This window comes from Geotrypetes seraphini, chromosome 3 (assembly GCF_902459505.1).
Source record: "Geotrypetes seraphini chromosome 3, aGeoSer1.1, whole genome shotgun sequence".
Classification (NCBI taxonomy): Eukaryota; Metazoa; Chordata; class Amphibia; order Gymnophiona; family Dermophiidae; genus Geotrypetes; species Geotrypetes seraphini.
This window is the reverse complement of record NC_047086.1, coordinates 105,126,026-105,150,877: the sequence shown is the minus strand read 5'-3', so window position 1 is coordinate 105,150,877 and position 24,852 is coordinate 105,126,026. Positions and strand designations below refer to the sequence as shown.

The 24,852-nt window shown below is 47.7% G+C and overlaps 1 protein-coding gene across 5 annotated transcripts in view; it reads right to left on the bottom strand.

The window, feature by feature from the left end:
* The window catches only part of GDF7 (growth differentiation factor 7), a 201,138-nt gene that overhangs the window by 162,501 nt on the left and 13,785 nt on the right, over positions 1-24,852 (bottom strand). Inside the window, exon 3 of one of the 5 annotated variants that reach the window (XM_033936409.1) lies at positions 16,290-17,152. The exons of the other annotated variants lie outside the window; for them this stretch is intronic. The gene's annotated coding sequence lies outside the window, so the exon portion shown is untranslated. Of the gene's footprint in view, positions 1-16,289; positions 17,153-24,852 lie in introns of those variants that run through there. 5 annotated transcript variants of the gene reach the window in all.

Here is a 24,852-nt window from a genome sequence, read left to right as displayed (position 1 = left end):
CCACCTTCTTTGGGTTTAGGTCTACCCAAACTTGGGTGGCTGGCTATACCCGTGAGTAGTTTAGAAATAAGGATATAAGAATTGCCATACTAGGACAGACTGAAGGTCCGTCAAGCCCGATATCCTATTTCTAACAGTGGCCAGCCCAAGTCCCAAGTACCTAGCTAGATTCCAAGTAGTAAAACAGATTTTATGCTGCTTATCCTAGGAATCACCAGTCATAGTACATGGGCTTGACATGCCACTGGGGCTTGTGCACATCTGAGAAGCTGAAAGCTATGCCGTCGGTAGTTTCATTACCAGCAGGACCTCCCAAGATGGACAGGTGTCAGCGGACATGTCAGACTAACAATGTACCACCCATCTGAGCAGCAGCAGATAGGTAGCACTGGTGGTGGAGGATCGCATTTGATGCGACAATGGCAACAACATCAAGCAAATGACTGAGTCCCAGCAGATTTCAGCATATCTCTCTCTCTCTCCTCTTTTCCTCCCCTCAGATCTGGTATCTATATCCTTCCTCCTTTCCTCCTCCCAGGTCTGGTATCTGTCTCCTCACCTTCCCCCTACTCTGGCATCTCTCTCCACTCCCTTTCTCCTGTTCTTCCCTGGTCTTCCTTCTCAATTTATTTTCTGCCTCTTTCTAAATTCTTTCTTACTATTCAGTCCTCAATTTCCCTCATTGTGTCTACCTATAGCTTGCCACCTCTTTCCCTCACCTCTTCCAGTATCTAACTCTATCCTCTTCTTCCAATCCAGCATGTGCCCTTTTTTCTTTCTCCTCCCCACTTCCTTCCAGAGTCTGCTCCCCTCTCTCACCCCCTTCCATTTAATATTTGTCCCCCACACTTCCATTCAGCGTGTCCCCCCTCTCCCCCACACTTCCATTCAACATGTCCCCCCTCCCCCACACTTCCATTCAGCGTGTCCCCCTCTCTCTACCCCTTCCATCTACTGTTCATTCTCTCTCTTGCCCCTTCCATCTACTGCCCTATCTGCCCTTTCCATCCAGTGTCCACCCTCTCTCTCTCTTTCGTATGGCATCTTCCCTCTTTCTATGTCCCTTCAATAAACTGTCTTTCCTGTTTCCCTTCTCTCCTCTGCAAATGATTCATTTCAGCTTCACCTTCTCCATTTTTATGTCTCCACCCCTTCCCCTATGCTCTGGCATCTCTCTCGTCTCCTTTCATTCCTTCCTTTCTATCTACTCAAACCCATGGCCTAGCATCTCTCTCCTTTCCTTTCCTTCTCTTCTATCTCTCCCCCCCCCCCACCCCACCCCCCCCATGCTCTGGCATCTCCTCTCCTTATTTTCCCTCTGGCCTGGCATCTGTCTCCTTAGTTTCCATTCCCTGACATCTTTCTACTCTCCTTCTCTTCTATCTCGCCCTCCCCCTCCATTATCTGGCATTTTCTCTCCTTCCTTCCTTGCCCCTGGTCTGGCATCTGTCTCCTTCCCTTCTCTCTGCCTCCATGGTCTGGTATCTCCTTTCCTTCCCCTCCAATGGTCTTGACATCTCACTTTCTTCTCATCTCCCTACCCTTGTCTTCCTTCTCCCTCCTTCCCTCTCTCTCCCCAATTGGGTGCAGCAGCATTTCTCTCTTACCCCCCTCCCCCAACTGCCTGATAAGCTGAGATCAGCTTCCTTCCCTTCCCTCGCTGCCCTCTTGCCCACCGCCCATAAGCGAACTGAACTCAGGCTGCAGGGCTCTAACACTGCGCACACCAGCTTCCCTGCTCCTCCGAAACAGGAATGATGTAACTTCCTGTTTCGGAGATGCAGGCAAGCCGGCGCACGCAGTGTTAGAGCCCCGCAGCTTGGGTTCAGTTTGCTTGTGAGCGAGAAGGCAGTAAGGGAGGGAAGCTTTCCTCACCAGGCAGTCAGGGGCCCCCTGCCTTGTTTGCTCCTTTTCTAATGCCGGCCCTGGGCCCCCCCTGATATTTTCGGGCCCGAGCCACGTGCCTACTGGGCCTATCCTTTAATCCGGTCCTGCATATGGGCCTGAGGCACGTGTCTACTGGGCCTACCTTTTAATCCGGTCCGGCATATCCCACTCTAACTGCTACACTTATTGTGGAATCTGTGAGCCTTCTAAAACCCACCCAAATCCCACCTGGAAGCATAAGGGCTACTATTATGGTGTAAAGTTGCATCCTGTTGCATCCAGTAAGTTTTCGGTGGGTTTTAGAGGGCTTACCATACACTATAACAGGGTTATGTGAGATGTATACCTAGGCCATTTTATGTGAAATTCACTGCAGTGACCCTTAAGATGTCCCACTGCTCTGCTGGGATGTCTGTGTGACCATTCTACTAAAACTGCTGGCCCCTCCTACATCCCAATGTTTTGTTTTGTGCATTTTTCTTTTGGGCGTGCTTTTTTTAAAAAATGGTTCACAAAGATGCACATCTGAAAAATATCCATTTTTGAAAAAACAAGATAGACATTTTGCAGTTTAAAAAATGGGCATGTTTGGGATTCTTTATAAAATTACTCCCATCGAAGATGACTTTTTATAAGATATTCAATTGAAGGAGATGTCTAAGTCCACCTCTAAAGAAGGCCAGTATTGTTTAAAAGGTTAATAAAGCAATGGGACATACAGTATCCCCTGGATTCTAAAAATGTCGCATAAATTTCCACGCACAAAATTGCGCACTATCCTGAGATGCATGCACAGCTAAATTGACTAATGAGCCAACAAGCACCAAAAGTTGGGTGATAATAATCAATTATTGGTTCTAATTATATTTATTACTTATATACCACTTTTATCCTAAGTGGTTTTACATTCAGGTACTTTATCATATTTCCCTATCTGTCCTGGTGGGCTCAAACTTTATCTAGGGCACCTGGGGCAATGAGGGGGATTAAGTGACTTGTCCAGGGTCACAATGAACAAACGAGGGATTTGAACCCACAGCGAGACACAACAATTTAGGTTTGCAAATACATCTGGCTTGGAAATTTATAGCAAGCAACTCAAAAGAGGGCATGGCCAAGGAAGGGGCATGGGCGGGTCAGGTGAATTCACTAATGATGTAGGCAATTTTATTTAATACCAGTGATCTATGCTTACATTATGCACCAAAATATACAGCAGGTTTCAGCAGGCGTTCGACAAGGTTCCGCATGAACGACTATTTCGGAAAACTGCAAGCCATGGAATCAAGGGTGAAATACTCACATGGTTTAAAAACTGGCTGAAGCATAGGAAACAGAGAGTGGGGGTAAATGGACAATACTCGGACTGGAAGAGCTTCATCAGTGAGGTGCGGCAGGGCTCGGTGCTTGGACCCGTGCTCTTTAACATCTTTATAAACGATCTGGACGGAAACGGGCTGATGAGGACCAGTCAGCACGGTTTTAGCAAAGGCAGATCGTGTTTGACGAACTTGCTGCACTTCTTTGAGGGAGTAAACAGACAGATAGACAAGGGCGATCCAGTCGACATTGTATATCTGGATTTTCAGAAGGCATTCGACAAGGTTCCGCATGAACGACTACTTCGGAAAATTGCAAGCCATGGAATTGAGGGTAAAATACTCACGTGGATTAAAAACTGGCTGGAGCATAGGAAACAGAGAGTGGGGGTAAATGGACAATATTCGGACTGGAAGAGCATCACCAGTGGGGTGCCGCAGGGCTCGGTGCTTGGACCCATGCTCTTTAACATCTTTATAAATGATATGGACATAGGTACGACGAGCGAGGTGATTAAATTTGCGGATGATACAAAGTTATTCAGAGTAGTAAAGTCGCAGGGGGATTGCGAAGATCTGCAACATGACATAATTAAGCTCGAGGAATGGGCATCGACATGGCAGATGAGGTTCAACGTGGATAAGTGTAAAGTGATGCATGTCGGTAACAAAAATCTCATGCACGAATACAGGATGTCCGGGGCGGTACTTGGAGAGACCTCCCAGGAAAGAGACTTGGGAGTTCTGATCGACAAGTTGATGAAGCCGTCCGCACAATGTGCTGTGGCAGCGAAAAGGGCAAACAGAATGCTAGGAATGATAAAGAAGGGGATCACAAACAGATCAGAGAAGGTTATGATGCTGCTGTACCAGGCCATGGTGTGCCCTCACCTGGAATACTGCGTCCAGCACTGGTCGCCTTTAGTGCTGCCCGATTCAGGAAAAATGGTACCCCCTCCAAAACGTCAGCCGTGATGAGTGGAATACCACAGGGCTCCGTCTTGGGCCCGATTCTATTCAATTTATTTATAGGAGATATGACCCAAGGGCTTAGAGGAAAAGTATCACTGTTTGCCGACAACACCAAACTATGCAACATAGCCACAGTGGTTAGGAACAATAAGCCACAGTGGTTTACTGCGGAGATCTCAGACCTGATCAAGGAGAAGAAAAAAGCATTCATCTCTTACAAACAATCAGGGAAGCAGGACTCTAGAGCAGACTACCTGGCCAAATCAAAAGCCGTCAAAACAGCAGTCAGGGAGGCTAAATTCCTCATGGAGGAGTCTCTAGCAAAGAACATCCAGAAGGGAGATAAATCCTTCTTCAGGTATATCAGTGATAGAAGAAAAAACTCAGGCGGGATTGTACGTCTTAGGAAACCAGACAGAGACTATGTGGAAAAGGATTCGGAAAAAGCCCAACTATTAAATGAATACTTCTGCTCAGTCTTCACCCGAGAAGCGCCAGGGCTCGGCCCTCAGCTACAGACAAGGGTTGGCTCAGTTGACCCGTTTAGTAACTTGAGTTTACGCCCGGCAGTGTCTACGGTGAGCTGTCAAAGCTCAAGGTTAACAAAGCAATGGGGCCGGACAACCTGCACCCCAGGGTGCTTAGGGAGCTGAGTGATGTCTTGGCGGAGCCACTGTCCGCGCTCTTCAACCTCTCCCTTAGTGCAGGCAGCGTCCCGTTGGACTGGAGGACGGCTAACGTCATTCCACTCCACAAGAAAGGCTCAAAGATGGAGACAGCAAACTACAGACCAGTGAGTCTAACATCGATAGTGAGCAAACTAATGGAAACTCTAATCAAACACCAATTAGATAAGATCCTGGATGAGGAGAATCTACGGGATCCCCAACAACATGGATTTACTAAGGGGAGATCCTGCCAATCCAACCTGATCAGCTTCTTTGACTGGGTAACGGGGAAGCTGGATATTGGGGAGTCCCTGGACATCGTGTACCTGGACTTTAGCAAAGCATTCGATAGCGTACCACACCGCAGGTTACTGAGCAAGATGAGTTCTATAGGATTAGGTAACACATTGACGAAATGGGTTGGGAGCTGGCTTGGAGGTAGGCTCCAAAGGGTGGTGGTGAACGGCACCCCCTCCGAAATGACGGAGGTGATTAGTGGAGTACCACAGGGCTCAGTCTTGGGCCCAATCCTATTCAACATCTTTATGAGAGACTTGGCAGAAGGGCTTCGAGGTAAAATAACATTATTCGCCGATGACGCCAAACTGAGTAATGTAGTGGGCAAATGCACAACAGACGAAGATTCAGTGCCCGACAACATGATGCACGACCTACTCCTACTGGAGCGATGGTCTAGGACATGGCAACTCAACTTCAATGCCAAAAAATGCAAAGTTATGCACCTGGGCAGCCAGAATCCATGCAAGTCTTATACCCTTAATGGCGAGATCCTAGCAAAAACGGTAGCAGAACGAGACTTGGGGGTAATCGTCAGTGAGGACATGAAGTCTGCCAATCAAGTGGAGCAGGCTTCGGCCAAGGCAAGACAAATCATGGGCTGCATACGAAGGGGTTTCGTCAGTCGTAAGGCGGAAGTCATTATGCCATTGTATAGATCCATGGTGAGGCCCCACCTGGAATACTGTGTGCAATTCTGGAGGCCGCATTATCGCAAGGATGTGCCGAGACTGGAGTCGGTGCAAAGAATGGCCACCCGGATGGTCTCGGGACTCAAGGATCTACCATACGAAAAACGGCTTGACAAATTACAGCTATACTCGCTCGAGGAGCGCAGAGAGAGGGGTGACATGATCGAGACGTTCAAGTATCTTATGGGCCGCATCGAGGCGGAGGAAGATATCTTCTTTTTCAAGGGTCCCACGACAACAAGAGGGCATCCGTTGAAAATCAGGGGCGGGAAACTACGAGGTGACACCAGGAAATTCTTTTTCACTGAAAGAGTGGTTGATCGCTGGAATATTCTTCATTTTTACAGGTGATTGAGGCCAGCAGCGTGCCTGATTTTAAGGCCAAATGGGATCGGCACATGGGATCTATTCACAGGGCAAAGGTAGGGGAGGGACATTAAGGTGGGCAGACTAGATGGGCCGTGGGCCCTTATCTGCCATCTATTTCTATGTTTCTATGTTTCTAAGTAGGTAAAAGCAGTGTGCCAGACAGTATGACGCAGGACCTACTACTACTGGAACAGTGGTCATCGACTTGGAAGCTAAGCTTCAATGCTAAAAAATGTAAGGTGATGCACCTAGGTAAAAAAAATCCGTGCAGAACTTACACACTAAATGGTGAGACCTTGGCCAGGACCATGGCGGAACGTGATTTAGGAGTGATCATTAGTGATGATATGAAGGCTGCCAATCAAGTGGAGAAGGCTTCCTCCAAGGCAAGACAAATGATGGGCTGTATCCGTAGGGGTTTTGTTAGCAGAAGACCTGAAGTCATAATGCCGCTGTACAGATCCATGGTAAGACCCCATCTGGTTCAATTCTGGAGACCACACTACCGGAAGGAAGTGCTGTGAATTGAGTCGGTTCAGCAAATGGCCACCAGGATGGTCTTGGGGCTCAAGGATCTAACGTATGAAGAAAGGCTAAATAAATTGCAGCTGTACTCACTGGAGGAACGAAGAGAGAGGGGAGACATGATTGAGATGTTTACGTATATTACGGGCTGTATAGAGATGGAAGATGATATCTTCTGTCTTATAGGGCCCTCAACCACCAGAGGTCACTCGCTGAAAGTCAGGGGAGGAAAATTTCATGGTGATTCCAGGAAGTACTTCTTCACCGAAAGGGTGGTCGACCATTGGAACGAACTACCTCAGCAGGTGATTGAGGCTAACAGCGTGTCAGATTTTAAGAGAAAATGGGATATTCACGTGGGATCTCTAAGAGAGTAAAGTCAAGGGGGTGGGTCATTGGTATGGGCAGACTTGATGGGCTATGGCCCTTTTCTGCCGTCATTTTCTATGTTTTTGATTCGATTTTCCTGCCCAATTGGGTGTTTTTTTCCAAACATCCTGATGGGTTTATTTTATAGCCTCTTCCCCTTTGCCCTCTCCTACCCACACTGGTCCTGTGGTGTAAACAAAATAAACAAACAAAATTACTTTTCCTCTCTCACGTTCGCGGTCCAACACCAGCTCTAGAAGGATACACATTTAAATCTGACATCTTGTAGTCAAACAGAAAATAAAATTATTTTTCCTACCTTTTGTTGTCTGGTCATTTTCCCAATCATGTTGGTCCCATGGTTGTCTTCTGATCAGGCTCTCCTTCTTTCTTCTTTCTCTGTGCTAGCCATCCATCTTCCATCTCTGTCCTCCCCTTCTGTTTCCCTTTCCTCCCCTGGAGGTCTGTCATCTTTCCTTTTGTTCATCTCCATCCCCCCGCAGCTGCAGCAATGGACTCCACCATTCCCAGATCCACCATCTCTCCTTTTCTCAACTACCCTTTCATCCAGCATCTCTCTTCTGTGTCCCTGTCCCTATTCTCCTCTCCAGTACTGTCCCCCTTGTGTCCCTGTTCCTATGCTTCCTCCATGCCCAGCATCTTATCTCTCCTCATATCCAGCTTCTTCTTTCTCCCTTACCTCCTATATCCCCTTCCCCAGGTACAGGCTTTCTCTTACTATCTCTCCTGCCATCCTGCACCCTGCCCATCTACTTTGGGGCAGTATCTGTCCCTCTTGTACCTTTCCCCTTGTGGTCTTGCTTTTCTCTCTCCCTCAGTCCAGCACCTCTCCTCTCCTCCCTCTCTTTTTGGTTTGGTCTCTCTCTTCCCTTCACTTCACCCCAGGTCTGGCATCTCCCCTCCCCTCTCTTACTCCTTCCTCCCTCTGTACAGGCCTGCCTCCCCACCATGAAGGCACTCTTCCTCCTGCTTCCTCTGCACAGGCCTGCCTCCCCACTGCATAGACCTGCTCCCCCAGCAAAGGCCTGCCACCCCTGCTGTGAAGGCACTCCTCCTCCCGCATCGAAGGCCTGATCCCCCCCCCCCGCATGCCTGCATCTTCCCCCAGCTTCCCCGCTCTTACCTTAAGGCTAATACAGTAGCCTGCAGGATTGCAGATGCTATAGCGATCCCTGCAGCTGCCCGTCGTCCTCAGCGGCACGTTCTCTCTGACGATTGCGGCAGAGAGAATGTGCCACTGAGGACGACGGGCAGCTGCAGGGATCACTATAGCATCTGCGATTCTGCAGGCTACTGTATTAGCCACTCTCACAGGACTCGTCAGGAAGCAGAGGCACAGCCAAACAATCTCCGCGGCAGAACAGGATCAGCAAAAAAGAACGGGGCTACCGCTGGCTCCCACCGGCTCCCTCCGCAGTCTATCAACTCCTAGAAGGCATATCATCTTCTCAAAGTTCTGCCACATCCGAAAGCAGGCTTCCGAAGCTCAGTCCATGCTGCTCCCCCCACAATCGCCGAGGAAGGAGTCCCCAGCAGAGGCAATACTCTCATCTGCCGTCTGTGCACTCACAACAGGCGCCGCCCCCAACACTCCAACCAGTTCTCTGAATCTGCTCTCCTCTCGGCCGCGTTAGAACATGTGGGCTTGCAACAGAAATGCTACAAGGAGAAGCTCTCCTCTCCAGCCATCCAGCCGTGGTGAGTTTAGAATAAGTAATTAATGGAGCAGTGCTAAATTTCTCCATGCTAGGGTAGAGTCCCGGTTAATTCTCACACTAGTCAGCCATTGAATCAGGAGGCCGATTTTTTTAAAAAATTGAATCGATTTCGAATCAATTCACCTGATTCGAATCAATTTACCTGATTCAAATCGGTGAATCGATTTGAATCGTGAATCGGGCAGCACTAGTCGCCGTACATGAAAAGGACACGGTACTACTCGAAAGGGTCCAGAGAAGAGCGACTAAGATGGTTAAGGTGCTGGAGGAGCTGCCGTACAGCAAAAGATTAGAGAAACTGGGCCTCATCTCTCTCGAACAGAGGAGATTGAGAAGGGACATGATCGAAACATTCAAGGTACTGAAGGGGATAGACTTAGTAGATAAGGACAGGTTGTTCACCCTCTCCAAGGTAGGGAGAACAAGAGGGCACTCTCTAAAGTTGAAAAGGGATAGATTCCGTACAAACGTAAGGAAGTTCTTCTTCTACCAGAGTAATAGAAAGCTGGAATACTCTTCCAGAGGCTGTTATAGGGGGAAAATACCCTCCAAGGATTAAAGACAAAGTTAGACAAGTTCCTGCTGAACAAGAACATGCGCTGGTAGGGCTAGTCTCAGATAGGGTGCTGGTCTTGACCAGAGGGCCGCCGCATGAGCGGACTGCTAGGCATGATGGACCACTGGTCTGACCCAGCAGTGGCAATTCTTATGTTCTTATGTTCTAAGTGCTAGTCTATAGATGGCACTCAACTTCAAGCACCATTTATAGAAGTTTTCTGTGATTATTTTCAGCGCCATTTTTTGAGTGCCATTTTCTGAATCTAGTCCTATATGTACAGTATATATAGCACTATTCTATAAGTACTGTACTATCAACTCAAGCATGTGGATTGCACCCACTTATTCATGGACAGTATGATGCTAATTTTATAAACAGAAATGCTCAATGACTATGAAAATGGCCTTCCACAAAAAGTCAAACTTTGTCCCAGTGGAGGTGGATCAGAGATGCAAGCAAATCTCCCTCATCATGCACTCATCCAAGCAGGGCTAAGTGAGGCCAGGATGCCAATATTGCTCCCTGTTCACTATCTCTTCTTAGCTACAGCACAGTGAGTGTAGGTGGGTCTCCAGGGGTATGTCCCATAGGGTGCCATTGTGGCTTGTATGCCCCTGCCTCCAAGAATCAGGCCTAAAATCTATTTATTCTAGTTATTTATTTATTCATATGTTTAGCCCACTCTACTGATTATGCCCAGAACAGGTTAAGACAAATTAGGGAAAGGGATTGGGAGTTGTATACCGCCTTTATTTTGTAGTTTTACAGCCACACTCAAAGCGATTTACATACGGGTGCTTCAAACTTTTTCCCTATATTATAGTGGGCTCATAATCTATCTAATGTATCTGGGACAATGGAAGATTAAGTGACTTGCCCAGATTAGTGGAGGGGTTTTGTGCAGTGGTATAGCGATGGCGCATAGTACCCGGGGTAGAGGGGGAATGGAGCCCCTCTAGGTTGGGGGGTGGGTCCTACTTCTTCTCCTCCCTCCTGCTCAAGCCTCCTCAGCCACAGAGTAGCAGACCATCACTGTATCTGGGCAAATCCTGACACCGCCTCTGCCAGATTCCCGGAGATTTAAATCTTCCTCCCAATATATTCAGCAGGTCATTTAAGAGGGGTTTGCTGGACACCTACCCTCTAAATTAACAAACATGTATAAATTGAGGACCATTGCATGTTAGGCTTCCCTTCAAGTCATTTCATTGGCTCCCTATCCACATACAGTTCAAATTCCAGTGATTGACTTACAGCTACATACATTCATTCTGAAGCTCTTCTGAAGATCAGGAACTGGCTGACAAACAGGAAGCAGAGAGTAGGAGTGAAAGGTCAGTATTCTGACTGGAAAGAAGTCACGAGTGGCGTCCCGCAGGGGTCGGTGCTGGGACCGCTGCTGTTTAATATATTTATTAATGACCTGGAAGCAGAGACGAAGTGCGAAATCATAAAATTTGCGGACGACACAAAACTCTCCGGTAAGGTTAGAACTGTTGAGGAATGTAGAGAACTTCAAAGGGACCTGGACAAACTGAGTGAGTGGGCAAATAAATGGCAGATGAGCTTCAATGTGGAGAAATGTAAAGTCATGCACATGGGAAAAGGAAACCCAATGTACAATTACACGATGGGAGGGATATTATTGGGGGAAGGCAACCTAGAAAGGCACAATGTGCTGCGGCCTCGAAAAAGGCGAACAGAATGTTGGGCATTATCAAAAAGGGTATCACTACCAGAAGCAAGGAAGTTATCCTCCCATTGTATAGGGCGATGGTGAGACCGCATCTGGAGTACTGCGTTCAATACTGGTCGCCATATCTTAAGAAAGATATGGTGGTACTTGAGAGGGTCCAGAGAAGAGCAACAAAAATGATAAAGGGCATGGAGAACCTTTCGTATGCTGAGAGATTAGAGAAGCTGGGGCTCTTCTCCCTAGAAAAGCGGAGACTTAGAGGGGATATGATAGAAACTTACAAGATCATGAAGGGTATAGAGAAAGTAGAGAGGGACAGATTCTTCAGACTGGCCGGGGAAACAAAAACTAGAGGGAACTCGGAAAAGTTGAAGGGAGACAGATTCAGAACAAATGCCAGGAAGTTCTTCTTCACTCAGAGGGTGGTGGACACCTGGAATGCGCTTCCAGAGAAAGTGGTAGAACAAAGGGGGATTGTGGGATTCAAAATGGGACTGGACAGGTTCCTGAAGGAAAAGGGGATTGAGGGGTACAAATAGAGGGGTACTATGCAATGCGGAATGCTTTAGAGTAATAGATGACTTACAGGTCATTTGACCTGGGGGGCTGCCGCGGGAGCAGACTGCTGGGCATGATGGACCTGTGGTCTGACTCAGTAGAGGCGATGCTTATGTTAAGTATCTCCCCACTCTTCTCTCTCCCTATTCCCCTCCCTAGGAACTCTGTTCATCAGGTAAGTCTCTTTATCTTTACCCTTCTCCTCTACTGCCAACTCCAGACTCCATTCCTTTTATCTTGCTCTATCGTACAACTGGAATATACTTCCTAAGTTGGAAAATCAAGTTTCCTCTGTGGCTGTAATCAAATCTAGGCTAAAAGCCCATCTTTTTGAGGTTGCTTTTAACTCCCATTTCCTATTCACCTGTTCAGCACACGTGTCATTTCCACAATAAGTAATTCCTAAATCGGGAGGAGTTGTTCTATTCGGAGGTGCCAGAGGTGGTGGACTGAATCGGCCCGGGAGTGCAGCGCTCGCCTGACAGCCTGAGTTGGAGCGTCGGGAGCAGGTCTCTGCAGGCACTTGCGGGGGCGGCTGCCCTGACGTCACGCGGGTCCTTTCATCGCCTGTGAAAGGGACGCCGCGACTGCACTTCTTTGGAGGAGTTGTTCTATTCGGAGGTGCCAGAGGTGGTGGACTGAATCGGCCCGGGAGTGCAGCGCTCGCCTGACAGCCTGAGTTGGAGCGTCGGGAGCAGGTCTCTGCAGGCACTTGCGGGGGCGGCTGCCCTGACGTCACGCGGGTCCTTTCATCGCCTGTGAAAGGGACGCCGCGACTGCACTTCTTTGGAGGAGTTGTTCTATTCGGAGGTGCCAGAGGTGGTGGACTGAATCGGCCCGGGAGTGCAGCGCTCGCCTGACAGCCTGAGTTGGAGCGTCGGGAGCAGGTCTCTGCAGGCACTTGCGGGGGCGGCTGCCCTGACGTCACGCGGGTCCTTTCATCGCCTGTGAAAGGGACGCCGCGACTGCACTTCTTTGGAGGAGTTGTTCTATTCGGAGGTGCCAGAGGTGGTGGACTGAATCGGCCCGGGAGTGCAGCGCTCGCCTGACAGCCTGAGTTGGATCGTCGGGAGCAGGTCTCTGCAGGCACTTGCGGGGGCGGCTGCCCTGACGTCACGCGGGTCCTTTCATCGCCTGTGAAAGGGACGCCGCGACTGCGGCGCGCGGCCGCAGGGCGCGGCCGCAGGGCGTGGCCCCTTGGAGACTCTGGGAGACTCTGGGAGACAAGGGAAGCAGCGCTAACTGTATGTATTTGTGAATTACTATGGGGAAAAGAAAGGTGAAACCAAAAGTATCAACACCTAATTTGCCTGGTCCCATAGAGAGACACCTTGTTTCAACCAGTGCCTTGGGCCAAAGTCAGGGAGCTGACTCGCTATCAGGGGCGTCTCTTAGTCCCCCAGGAAGAACTCCACCGCCTCCACCAAATGTTCCAGTAGGTTTGGACCCTAATCTAGGTTCCAATTCTCAACCTGTAGGAGTACCTGTGCAACAGGGGTTGTCCTCATTAATTTATGGGGCCATACCTAAAGCCTTATCATTTCAGGATGAGGCTTTACTTGCAAGAGACTCCCAGGTAGAGCCACAGGAAGTTTCGCTTAAAGATCTTTGGCAAATAAATACTAGAGTGGAGGGGTTATTAAAGTCAGTGGTGACTCAAGATGTAAGATTTTCCCAGGAGGTAATTGATAAGTTGGAAAATGTTGATTCTAATTTAAAAATAATGGAAAAATGTATTAGAACAACTGAGTCTCATGTGGTTACATTGCAAGCAGTGACCTCAACAACTGTTAAAGATTCTCATATTACTCATATGAAATTTGAGAAAATGGAAAATTTACAAAGAGCAAAAAACCTACGGTTAGTTAATTTCCCAAGAACTCAATTATTATCCCCAGAAATATTGATTCGGAAATACTTTAAGGAAATATTGGGATTAACTGACGCAGAAAATTTGCTCATAACTAATTTGTATTACATCCCTCAGAGAAAGAAAATTCCCGTAGAAATGGGTGTAGATCAGTTGGAACAAATTGATTTTGATTTAACTGGTTTTTTGGAGGACTCTCAAGATAGAATTCAAACTAGATCTACCCTATTGATAACATGTGCAAGAGAAATTGATAAATCTTTAATAATGAAAGCTTATTTTCGGAATAAGCAAGTGAAATTTTGTGGTGATAATGTATTGATTTTTCCAGATGTGGCCCAAGCCACGCAATTGAGGAGAAAAGCTTTTTTAGCTTTGAAATCAAGAGTGTTGGATTTGGGAGCCACCTTTTATTTAAAATTTCCTTGTAAATGCTTAGTTACATTTAAAGATATTGAATATGTATATTGGGACTCAATTCAGTTGGAACAATTTTTACAACTTAATGAAGTTAGGTAGACATCACGCGAATTAATATTTGGAGTTTAAAATATTGATGCACCATTAATGTTGATCCTTGACTAAGGATTATATTTATATTGATTGATTTCCTTAGATTATTAGGACACTGTCTCCCATTAATGTGGACTTGAGGAATTAGTGAGATGTTTAATGTTAGTAATAGTTATGATTTATTTGTGATTTTCCTTTCTTTAATATTATCTGTAAATGATAATGATGAAAACTTGATAAATAAAAAAAAAAAAAAAAAAGTAATTCCTAAATCCCTCATTTGTCTTGATTAGGTTGTAAGCTCTGTTGAGGAGGGACCGTTTCATATGTGTGTAGTATACAGAGCTGCCTACATCTACTAGCTCTATAGAAGTGGTAAATAGTAGCAGTGGTGGTGGTAAAATGGGGTTTTGTGTCTGGTCACCAAAGTGATGGTTGTAGCCCAGGGACTGTGCAGTATGGAATCCTGCTATCAAGGGCCTTGATCTGATAACTAGGTTCATCGCGCGCGGGACTTCAGCGCGCCGACATTGCAGTGCAGACAATTCGGCGCAATACCCCAGCGTGCCGCCAAAAAAGTTACTTTTAAAGAGCTCCGATGCAGGGTATGGGGGGGAACCCCACCAGTTTATTTCATACTCTTCGCGCTGCCGTTGGGGGAGTAAACTTAACTTTTTCCCGATTTTTTAGGAAAAAGTTAAGTTTTCTCTATAATGTGGGGGGTTGCACCCCCCAACGGCAACACAAAGAGTATGAAGTAAAGTGGGGGGTTCCCCCCACACCCCCCATTGGAAATCTTTAAAAATAACTTTTTAGTCAGTGCGCTGGGGTCTTGCGCCGAATTGTCTGAGCTGTAATGTCAGCGCGCCGAAGTCTCGCGCGCTTTTATCCCGCCACCGATAACTAAGGGCAAGGCCAGATGTACGGGTATTCTCACACCTAAGCTATAACATTTAAGATTAAGTAGAGAGTACAATTTAGGTTTCATAGTTTTTTTCATGTTAGTGAAACATGAGGCCCCAAGCTGTAGCTTTTCTAGCTTATACGTAAATTCAGTTCTGGCCGGGGGGTCACCCTTAAGCAATGCCTATAACTCCCTCCTCCTGGGACTATTATTGCCTTTAGCATTCTCAGCCCTGAAGGAGGATTTGACAGGGTCAAACTGCACTTTCACAAAAGCACCATTGAGCCACCACGCCTGCCCCTTGACATCTCTTGGTCTGATGCTGCACTGACTATTCTTAAAAGTTGTAAACGTAAAAGCATCAAGAAGCAACAGAGAACCGCAGTCACCTAACCTGCAGAGTAGAATTGTAAAAAGCATTTCCAATGAGTAAGAAAAGGGTTCTATGTGCAGAAACAACCTTTTGCAAAAATGACTGTATGTGAGAACACTTAGGTGTGCATTACGCGTGTATGCACATTTAGCTGAGATGACCAGAGGCATTCCTAGGGGCAGAGACAGGTTAGAAAATCTGCTCAGCCGCTCCTAAAATAAAGCGAGAATCTTGTGCATATTCAGTCGCAAGTGCAGTGACATAGTAAGGGTGGGAAGGGGGGCGATCCTCCCTGGGCGCTGTCTTGGTGGGGGGACACTGGCACCCGTCCTCCTCTCTGTCCCCCCCCCCCGATCTTTCCCCACCTCCCCCACTGCCACGTGTGCATACCCCTTCCCTCGTATCTCTTTAATATTTGTGGCGCAAGCAGCAACCTCAACCTGCTGCTCGCACCAGCGTCGGCTCTTCCTCTGATGTCACTTCCTGGACCTGTGCCTAGAAGTGAGCTTAGATGATTAGCCTACTGCTGGATCAAGCAGCAGGTTGGGGTTGATGCTCCTACTGGGAACCTTAAAGTAGTACGGGGAAAGGGAAGGGGCACGCCTCTGTGGCAGAAGGGGGGGTAGGAGCGGGTGGGAGGTGAAGAGGGCAGAGGAGGGGCGCCACCACCCCCGAAGCCTCTCACCCTTGCTACACCACAATTTAGGTTTCATATTTTTCATGTTAGTGACGCGTAAGACCCCTTATAAAGTGAGACAAACCTCAAGTGCAGCTTGATAACAGTGGGGGCATATTTTCATCATCACCTTTAAGCAAAACAACAAAGTACTTCCTGGATATACAGTGCTTAAAAACTAATGAACAGCGCGAGGTGACTGACATCGCTCAGTTTGGTGTAGCATGAAACCATTTTTGTAGCATCTCACCATCAATAAAATATTTAATAAACTTATCTGTACAAAATATTGGAGTACACAAACATATTTACTTAACGAGATTGCTTTTTACAGTACATTTACAGCTCAGTATGTACACATTATTTAAACATTGGGATACATACAGACAAGTCATGTACATCATTGCTTAACAATCTATCTGGCTCCTTTTCATGACATCAAGAGCGCAAGAAGCTTCTAGCAAAACTAATGGAGGCCCCCCCCCCCAAACCCATTCTGGAATATGTGCACATGTGGGCAAAGATCCAGTGGCCTCACAGGATCCTCTTGCACCTGTTGACATATATGGAAAATTTGCTGTGCGCTGGACATTAAACACAAGTTATTAGGGACACCCACACATGCCAACCTTAAACCTTCCTTTTGGAAAGTAGGTTGAAAAGACCTTAACACTAACATCAGTGACGATGGAGGAGTTTCAGGGAAATATGAAGTGCCCACACACACAGAGATAGAGCGAGAAGGGAATATAAACAATCTTTGAGAAGTGAATTTGTTTAATAAAGAGACTTCATAGATAGAAAATTTCACAGCCCAACCAACCAACTTTCTAAATTCTAAGTGCTAATTTGCCACTGTAGCTGAAAAGAGTGTTATCTTATTTCATTATGAGGCAATTTGCAGAAACAAAATTCTAGGTTTTTTGACAGCATCAGATTGAACCATATCCACATCATTCTCTTCTCGGTTGGGCTGAAAACTTTTCAGCACCTCCCTCGTATAGGGCCAGATTCAGTAAATAGATCACTGACAGCTGGTAGTTCAGCTACGGGAAGTTTTGCCTGATCCCCTAAAATGATGTAAATGAGTCTAAACACACACTCTTGGTTTTCTTTTGGGCATTTTCAATAGTAGATGATCACGATGATGATGCTCTATTGAAAACCTGTGAATGAGAAAATGAAACTAATGTGTTCCTATCAATATGGGTAACTAAGGCCCCCTTTTATGAAGCCCTGTTGGGCTTTTTTATCGCCGACCGCAGCAACATTAGCTCCAATGCTTAGAGGAAGTCTATGTTCTTTCTAAGATGGTCAACTTTATATTATTTGTACTCGTAGCTGTACAGCATTCAATAGTCATATAAATTTGCTCCAAGTCAATTTCTAACTCATATAGCTTAACGTGATGTTATCAAAGGCCTCAGTTACACCCCCTTCTCCTCAGAATAATTTTCTTTTAGCGGGGAACTTCAGGCGTTAAATCATCACCGACCTTATCTTATTTAATCAGAAACTTTATAATTTAAAGTAAGTGATTTTCAACTTAGCGAAACATGTTGGACTCCATGTCTCCCAGGTCATAACTTTTGAAGCTGCAAACTAAGCTAAGTTGAAAATCACACTTTTATACTTCTAAATAACTTGGTCCTAAAAATTATTTAATAAGGGCTTACTTTAAATCATAAAGTTCCTGATTAAATAAGATAAGGCCGGTGACGATTTAACGCCCGAAGTTCCCCGCTGAAAGAAAATTATTCTGAGGAGGAAGGGGGTGTAACTGAGGCCTTTGATAACATCATGTTAAGCTATATGAGTTAGAAATTGACTCGGAGCAAATTTATATGACTATAGGAAGTCTATGAGCATTGGAGCTTTTACCACTGTGGCGAGTAATAAAAAAGCCTAACACAGCTTCATAAAAAGTGGGGCGGGGTTAGTAAGATAAATTGATAACTGAGGCACAAGAGGCATTAATATGCAATGCAAACACTTATAAACTATTATCACAGCACTTAAACATATTTCAGTAATTTGCACATTTTTTGCATAATTTCCTAGAAATTTCAGGTAGGTAAATAACATATTATACAAAATTTAGAGTTCCTAAGAGCATCGGGAGCAGCACAGAGCATTCAGTGCGCCAGCCTGCACTAAAACCGCTTCCACGGTTTTGTAAAAAGGGAGGGGGGGGATAAGATAGGTGCCCCATCGGCAACTAGCTTAAGTGGAAAATAATAGCATTTTTAAAAAATGTACGCGCCTATTGGCATCTAAAAAAACGCACCTGCATCACGACTACGTAGGTGCTTTATGATACCTAACGCTACTAGGTGTGGCTAACAGCGGAAGTGGTATTAGGTGTCATAACGCGCCTCCGTAGCCATAATTCATGTGAAAGGCAAGTGCTGGAAATCTAGGCCTTGAATTCTATAAACAGCGCTGCTGTGTGATTGATACGCAATTGGCAGCTGGTTTTTAGGCGGCTGCCGCCGTTTATACATTATGAACATAAGAATTGCCATACTGGGACAGACCGAAGGTCCGTCAAGTTCTGCATCCTGTTTCCAACAGTGGGCCAACCCAGGTTCCAAGTACCTAGCTAGATCCCAAGTAGCCTTCATGTCTCCTATACCTTAGTTCTGTGCCTTGAGACACAGAACCAGTTAAGGTTCAACTTGATATATTATTACCACTGAGAAAGTTTAAGAGGACTGTTGGGAATTCATTACTTCATGTAAGACTTACCCCCTCTTCTATTAAACTGCGCTAGCAGTTTTTAGCCCAGAGAGCCACGCTGAATGGCCCGCGCTGCTCCCGACGCTCATAGGAACTCTATGAGCATCGGGAGCAGCGCGGTTCCCCGCGCTAGAAACTGCTAGCGCAGTTTAACAGAAGAGGCCCTTAGATTTTATTCTATCTGGTGGATTCGAAACAGAAATACAGTGTTTCTCCTGGGAACCAATTCTGTTAAAAGGTATAGGTACAGGTTTATGTAAGCACAAAGGGATCTGTGAGGTTTCATTGTTCACATTAAGATGACAGGCTTTTCCATATCACACCTCTCCTTGTTAAAGTATTACATCTCACTCACTTTGAACTGTGAGTAGCCTGCCATCACTGCAGCAGTGGGCTGGTTCTTGAATTAGGACAATGTGTACTTTTTAAACCATGCTCTGATGTTAAAACTACAACATGTCAAGATACAGTGAATATTAGTCATGTTTTTATTATCACTTTGAGACCGCAACTCAGTTTTTAAACACCATAAAATCTGGAGCTTAGCACAAAGTGGATTTTGCAGATAACACTTTGAAATGTTCTTATGCTTCCTGTGCCCAGTTTATGGATGGGAATTAAAAGTTAAATCTGTGCTTTTCTGTAGGGCAGAAAGGAGAAGAAACAGAGCACTCCTTAGGACATGGTAGACTGAATTTAGTGCTGGCCCTCCAACAAGCTAAGTGCAATGCTGTTTTACATTCCCAGTTATAAAAGCTGCATGTGCACAGTTTGAATGAGTATTGATTGCATAGTAATTGATCCTTATAAGCAACCACTGTAAAAATTAAAGTTAATTGCCAAAAGATTCTAGAGCACCAACACCTGTAATAAATTTTGAAATACTTTTCCAAACTAATGCTTACAGCATCACAGAGCATTATTAGTATCCAGGTAGAAATCGTCCTTATCCCAAAGAGCTTACAGTCTAAGTGGATGTCTGAGGCAATCTGGAGATAAAGGGTCCTTTCATGGAAAAAGGCATTAGATTTTCCAGTTAATGCATTTTAATGCAAGCACGGGTTACGTGCAAATTTAGGGATCTTTTTACGAAGGTGCGCTAGTGTTTTTAGCGCACGCACCGGACTAGTGCGCGCTAGCTGAAAAACTACCGCCTGCTCAAGAGGAGGCGGTAGCGGCTAGCGCACGTTAAGGCCCTAACGCGCCTTTGTAAAAGGAGCCCTTAATGCAGCAATACAGCATTTCACTTGGCTAAGGGGACAGAAATCATATATATATAAAAGCTAAGTTGGCTTTATATACATACATAAAGTATATTACATAGATGAAATAAGTAAAAAGAAAAAATTTGTTAAAACGTCATAAATGCTAGGTTGGGATTAATGAGGCTCTTACCACCATGAGTTATGCTACTCGGGTGGCTGTCTGAAAATCCCTGGATACCTAAACATTGACATATGCATAGTTAAGCTCACTATAACACTGGTTCTTTATCACTTGTGGAAGTGATATATGAGTTGATTTGGTGAACTGATAAAGAGGAAAGAAGTTTGGATGCTGTGATCCGCCTTGGATAAAGGCGGAATATATAGTAAAGAGTAGCCTGAGAGCTTGTCTCGACGGGCGTATTGTAACACGGGGCTGGGAGGCCCGTGTGTTGCCCGCGAGGCATGTAGGGGGGGGAGGATTAGTAGTAGGGGAGAGTTAGTGAGGTAATAGAGGAGTGGTTCACGCCAAAAGGCGGGTAAAGGAATGGGCCAGCGGGGTGATTGATGGCGCGAGGGAGTTGATAAAACTGGGACCTTGGAGGACTCGGTTTTTCTAGGGTCCTCCAGGGCGGTTTTTCCCCCACCCGCCTGCCCTTGTTTTGGTGGCTATGGCAGCTCGGAAGGGCGGGTCTCCCGAGCTACTGGGTGCTGGGGCTCATTCGGCGAGCTGGGAGCCGTGCCTTGGAGTCAGGTGACCATGGTTAAAGGGGTATGAGGTCATGCCACCCCTCAGTCTCTTGCTGTTTGTGGCAGAGTCAGGGCAATATATTGATGTTTACACCGGGTAGCTCGGGAGGAGCTTGCTGATGTTGTTCAATTGATGTTAATGTGTTAATGATGTTAATATATGCAAAGTTAATTTATTTGCTACTGTTGATTAATAAAAAGCTGTGGCTATGTTCCATAATTCTGTGTGCGTTGTCTTATTAGTTAGTTCGGATAGGAAAAGAGTGGGTGTGTGTATGGGCGGCAGTAGGGACTATCCAGATCCCGCTGTTAATAATAAACTAATGGAAAAAAGAGGTAAAGGGGCTATATTTAGACTATTATTGGCACCTATACAAGAGTTTGCAGATAATAGCTGAATTGTAGTGAGAGAATGGAGATGTAAGGATGTAGGTATAGATGGATGGACGTTAGTTTTTCACTCTGCAAATGGAATGGGTGGGTGGATGAGGAGAGAGAGTTTATTTCAAGAATTTTGTCTCTTAATATCTTAGGCTTTGTGTTAATAGTGTTATGAGTAATTTGTTTGGTTTGTTTCTCCTGCTTTATTGTATGTTATTATGCAAAATTTCAATAAAAAAAATTTTGGAACTAAAAAACAAAACTATAGTACTGCACTACCCGGTGCTTCACTTTTGGACACCATTTATAGAATTTCTCCATTAGCACCTCCTTTTTAGGAACATTTGGTAGGTGCCGCACACTATCTGCTCTTTGCTTTCCATGCCCATTCTCCACCTACCGTATTTTCACGCATATAACGCGCGCGTTATACGCGTTTTTACCTACCGCGCATACCCCTCGCGCGTTATATGCGTGAGCGCGGTATACGAAAGTTTTCAAACATAGTTCCCACCCCGCCCGACGCCCGATTCACCCCCCCAGCAGGACCACTCGCACCCCCACCCCGAACGACCACTCGCACGCGCTCCCACCCGCACCCGCATCCACGATCGGAGCAAGAGGGAGCCCAAGCCCTCTTGCCCGGCCGACTCCCCGACGTCCGATACATCCCCCCCCCCCCGGCAGGACCACTCGCACCCCCACCCCGAAGGACCGCCGACTTCCCGACAATATCGGGCCAGAAGGGAGCCCAAACCCTCCTGGCCACGGCGACCCCCTAACCCCACCCCGCACTACATTACGGGCAGGAGGGATCCCAGGCCCTCCTGCCCTCGACGCAAACCCCCCTCCCCCCCAACGACCGTCCCCCCCCAAGAACCTCCGACCGCCCCCCCAGCCGACCCGCGACCCCCCTGGCCGACCCCCACGACCCCCCCACCCCCCTTCCCCGTACCTTTGGAAGTTGGCCGGACAGACGGGAGCCAAACCCGCCTGTCCGGCAGGCAGCCAACGAAGGAATGAGGCCGGATTGGCCCATCCGTCCTAAAGCTCCGCCTACTGGTGGGGCCTAAGGCGCGTGGGCCAATCAGAATAGGCCCTGGAGCCTTAGGTCCCACCTGGGGGCGCGGCCTGAGGCACATGGTCGGGTTGGGCCCATGTGCCTCAGGCCGCGCCCCCAGGTGGGACCTAAGGCTCCAGGGCCTATTCTGATTGGCCCACGCGCCTTAGGCCCCACCAGTAGGCGGAGCTTTAGGACGGATGGGCCAATCCGGCCTCATTCCTTCGTTGGCTGCCTGCCGGACAGGCGGGTTTGGCTCCCGTCTGTCCGGCCAACTACCAAAGGTACGGGGAAGGGGGGTGGGGGTCGCCAGGGGGGTCGCGGGTCGGCTGGGGGGGCGGGCGGAGGTTCTTGGGGGGGGCGGTCGTTGGGGGGGAGGGGGGTTTGCGTCGAGGGCAGGAGGGCCTGGGATCCCTCCTGCCCGTAATGTAGTGCGGGGTGGGGGTAGGGGGTCGCCGTGGCCAGGAGGGTTTGGGCTCCCTCCTGGCCCGATATTGTCGGGGAGTCGGCGGTCCTTCGGGGTGGGGGTGCGAATGGTCCTGCCGGGGGGGGGGGGATGAATCGGACGTCTGGGGGGGGGGTGAACGGAGAGTCGGGACAGCGCACGGAGAGGCGGGGCAGTGCACGGAAGTCAGGGGGGTGAACGGAGAGTCGGGACAGCGCACGGAAAGTCAGGGCAGTGCATGGAAGTCAGGGGGGGGTGAACGGAGAGTCGGGACAGCGCACGGAGAGGCGGGGTAGTGCACGGAAGTCAGGGGGGGTGAACGGAGAGTCGGGACAGCGCACGGAGAGGCGGGGCAGTGCACGGAAGTCAGGGGGGTGAACGGAGAGTCGGGACAGCGCACGGAAAGTCAGGGCAGTGCACGGAAGTCAGGGGGGGTGAACGGAGAGTCGGGACAGCGCACGGAAAGTCAGGGCAGTGCATGGAAGTCAGGGGGGGTGAACGGAGAGTCGGGACAGCGCACGGAGAGGCGGGGCAGTGCACGGAAGTCAGGGGGGTGAACGGAGAGTCGGGCAGCATGCGCGGTATAATCGTGAGCGCGTTATACCAAAGTTTTTGTGCTTATCATCGTGATTTCTGCGCGCTATACACGTGTGCGCGTTTTATACGGGTGCGTGTTATTTGCGTGAAAATACGGTATTCCCCATGGTACACTGACACGCACACTGGACAATTGAGCCCCGATAATTCCGCTCCGTCAAATGTGCGCATGGACAAGTGCACGCATGAAGGGACTGGAATTGTCGGGAGCAATTGTAAGTGGATTGAGAGGGGGTTGCAGCAATCTTCTAAAGAGTGCATCGGCAAAGCATTGCACGCCCCCGAACGAGCGCAAACGGGAAAGGATAGGGCAGCAGAGGGCGTTGTAAGTGAACGAGAGCGCCAGTGAAACCACCCCCACACCACTCTCAGAGTGAAAATGGGAAGTAAAAGGGCAGTACACATTTGTCCAGCGCGCAAATGTCGGTGCGGGATTGTCGATGCACCAATGTCCTGCGTGCATTTGACGGGTCACCATTCCCCATTTAGTCACCATCCCCAATCATAAAATGCTGCCAATACCTGTGTGCATAACCTGAAATAAACCAAAGCGGTAGCAGTAGCAGTTAACACAGTGTTCCCCAAACTTTTTTTTTTTTTTTTGCTCTGGTGCACTAACGGAGCAAATGTTTTTCTATGGCATGCCCCAACCCCACTCTGCTCTGTCTCCAGCCCCGCCCCACTCCAACCCTAGCCCCGCCCCACACAAACCTTGTCTCGTTTTCCCAAAGTTCAGGGCCGTGTCTGGAGGGCCTCTGAGCATGCGCGGACGTCGATGAGATGATGTCGCACGCATGTGTGCGCACGAGCACAGTGTCATCACGGCGATGTCCGCGCGTGCTCAGAGCCCCTCCAGACACGGCCCCGAGCTTAGGGAAAATGAGACGAGGTTTGTGTAGGGGCGGAGAGGAGGAGAGACTCCGACGCCGGAGCCTCATGTATCCTTCAGTCCCTGGCAGCAAACCCGGAATCTCGCCCCGGCACACAGTTTGCGATTCACTAAGTTGACATATGCTAATGGTTACCATAACCCCCTAGATTCTATACCCAGAATTGCATACCCAGATTTATGCATACACTTCCCCCTCCCCATTTGCGGTTTCTGCACTCGCGATTTCACATAATCGCAATTTTTTTCTGGGGAGGGGGAAAATTTAAAAAAAACATATTTTTGACCTCCCTGTCGCCTTTCCGGCCTTACTTGGTGGTCTAGCGGGCTTTCAGGGCAGGAGCAATCTTTCTACGCTCCTGTCCCGTGCAGATCGCCATGAGGAAATGGCTGTAGAGAGTTCCTGTCGTAGTCTCGAGAGACTACGGGAACTCACAGCAGCCATTTCCTCATGGCCATCTGCACGGGGCAGGAGCGCAGGAAGATCGCTCCTGCCCCGAAAGCCCTCTAGACCACCAGGTAAGGCTGGGAAGGCGGCAGGGAGGTGGGGGTGGGTCAGAGCCGGATAATCGCGGTTCTTCGCCATTCGCGGTCCAGCTCTGCCCGTATCCCCCACGAATAACAAGGGAGAAGTGTATACCCAAGAGGCATGCACAAATTAATTAACGAGTCAAGTAACATCAACAATGTAGTGCCGACAACCAATTATTGATGTTAACTAGCATTCATTAAAATGTGCACAAGGGTCTGGCAGTGCACTTTTCTATAAAGCATGGCATCTAATTCTACTAGCCATAAAC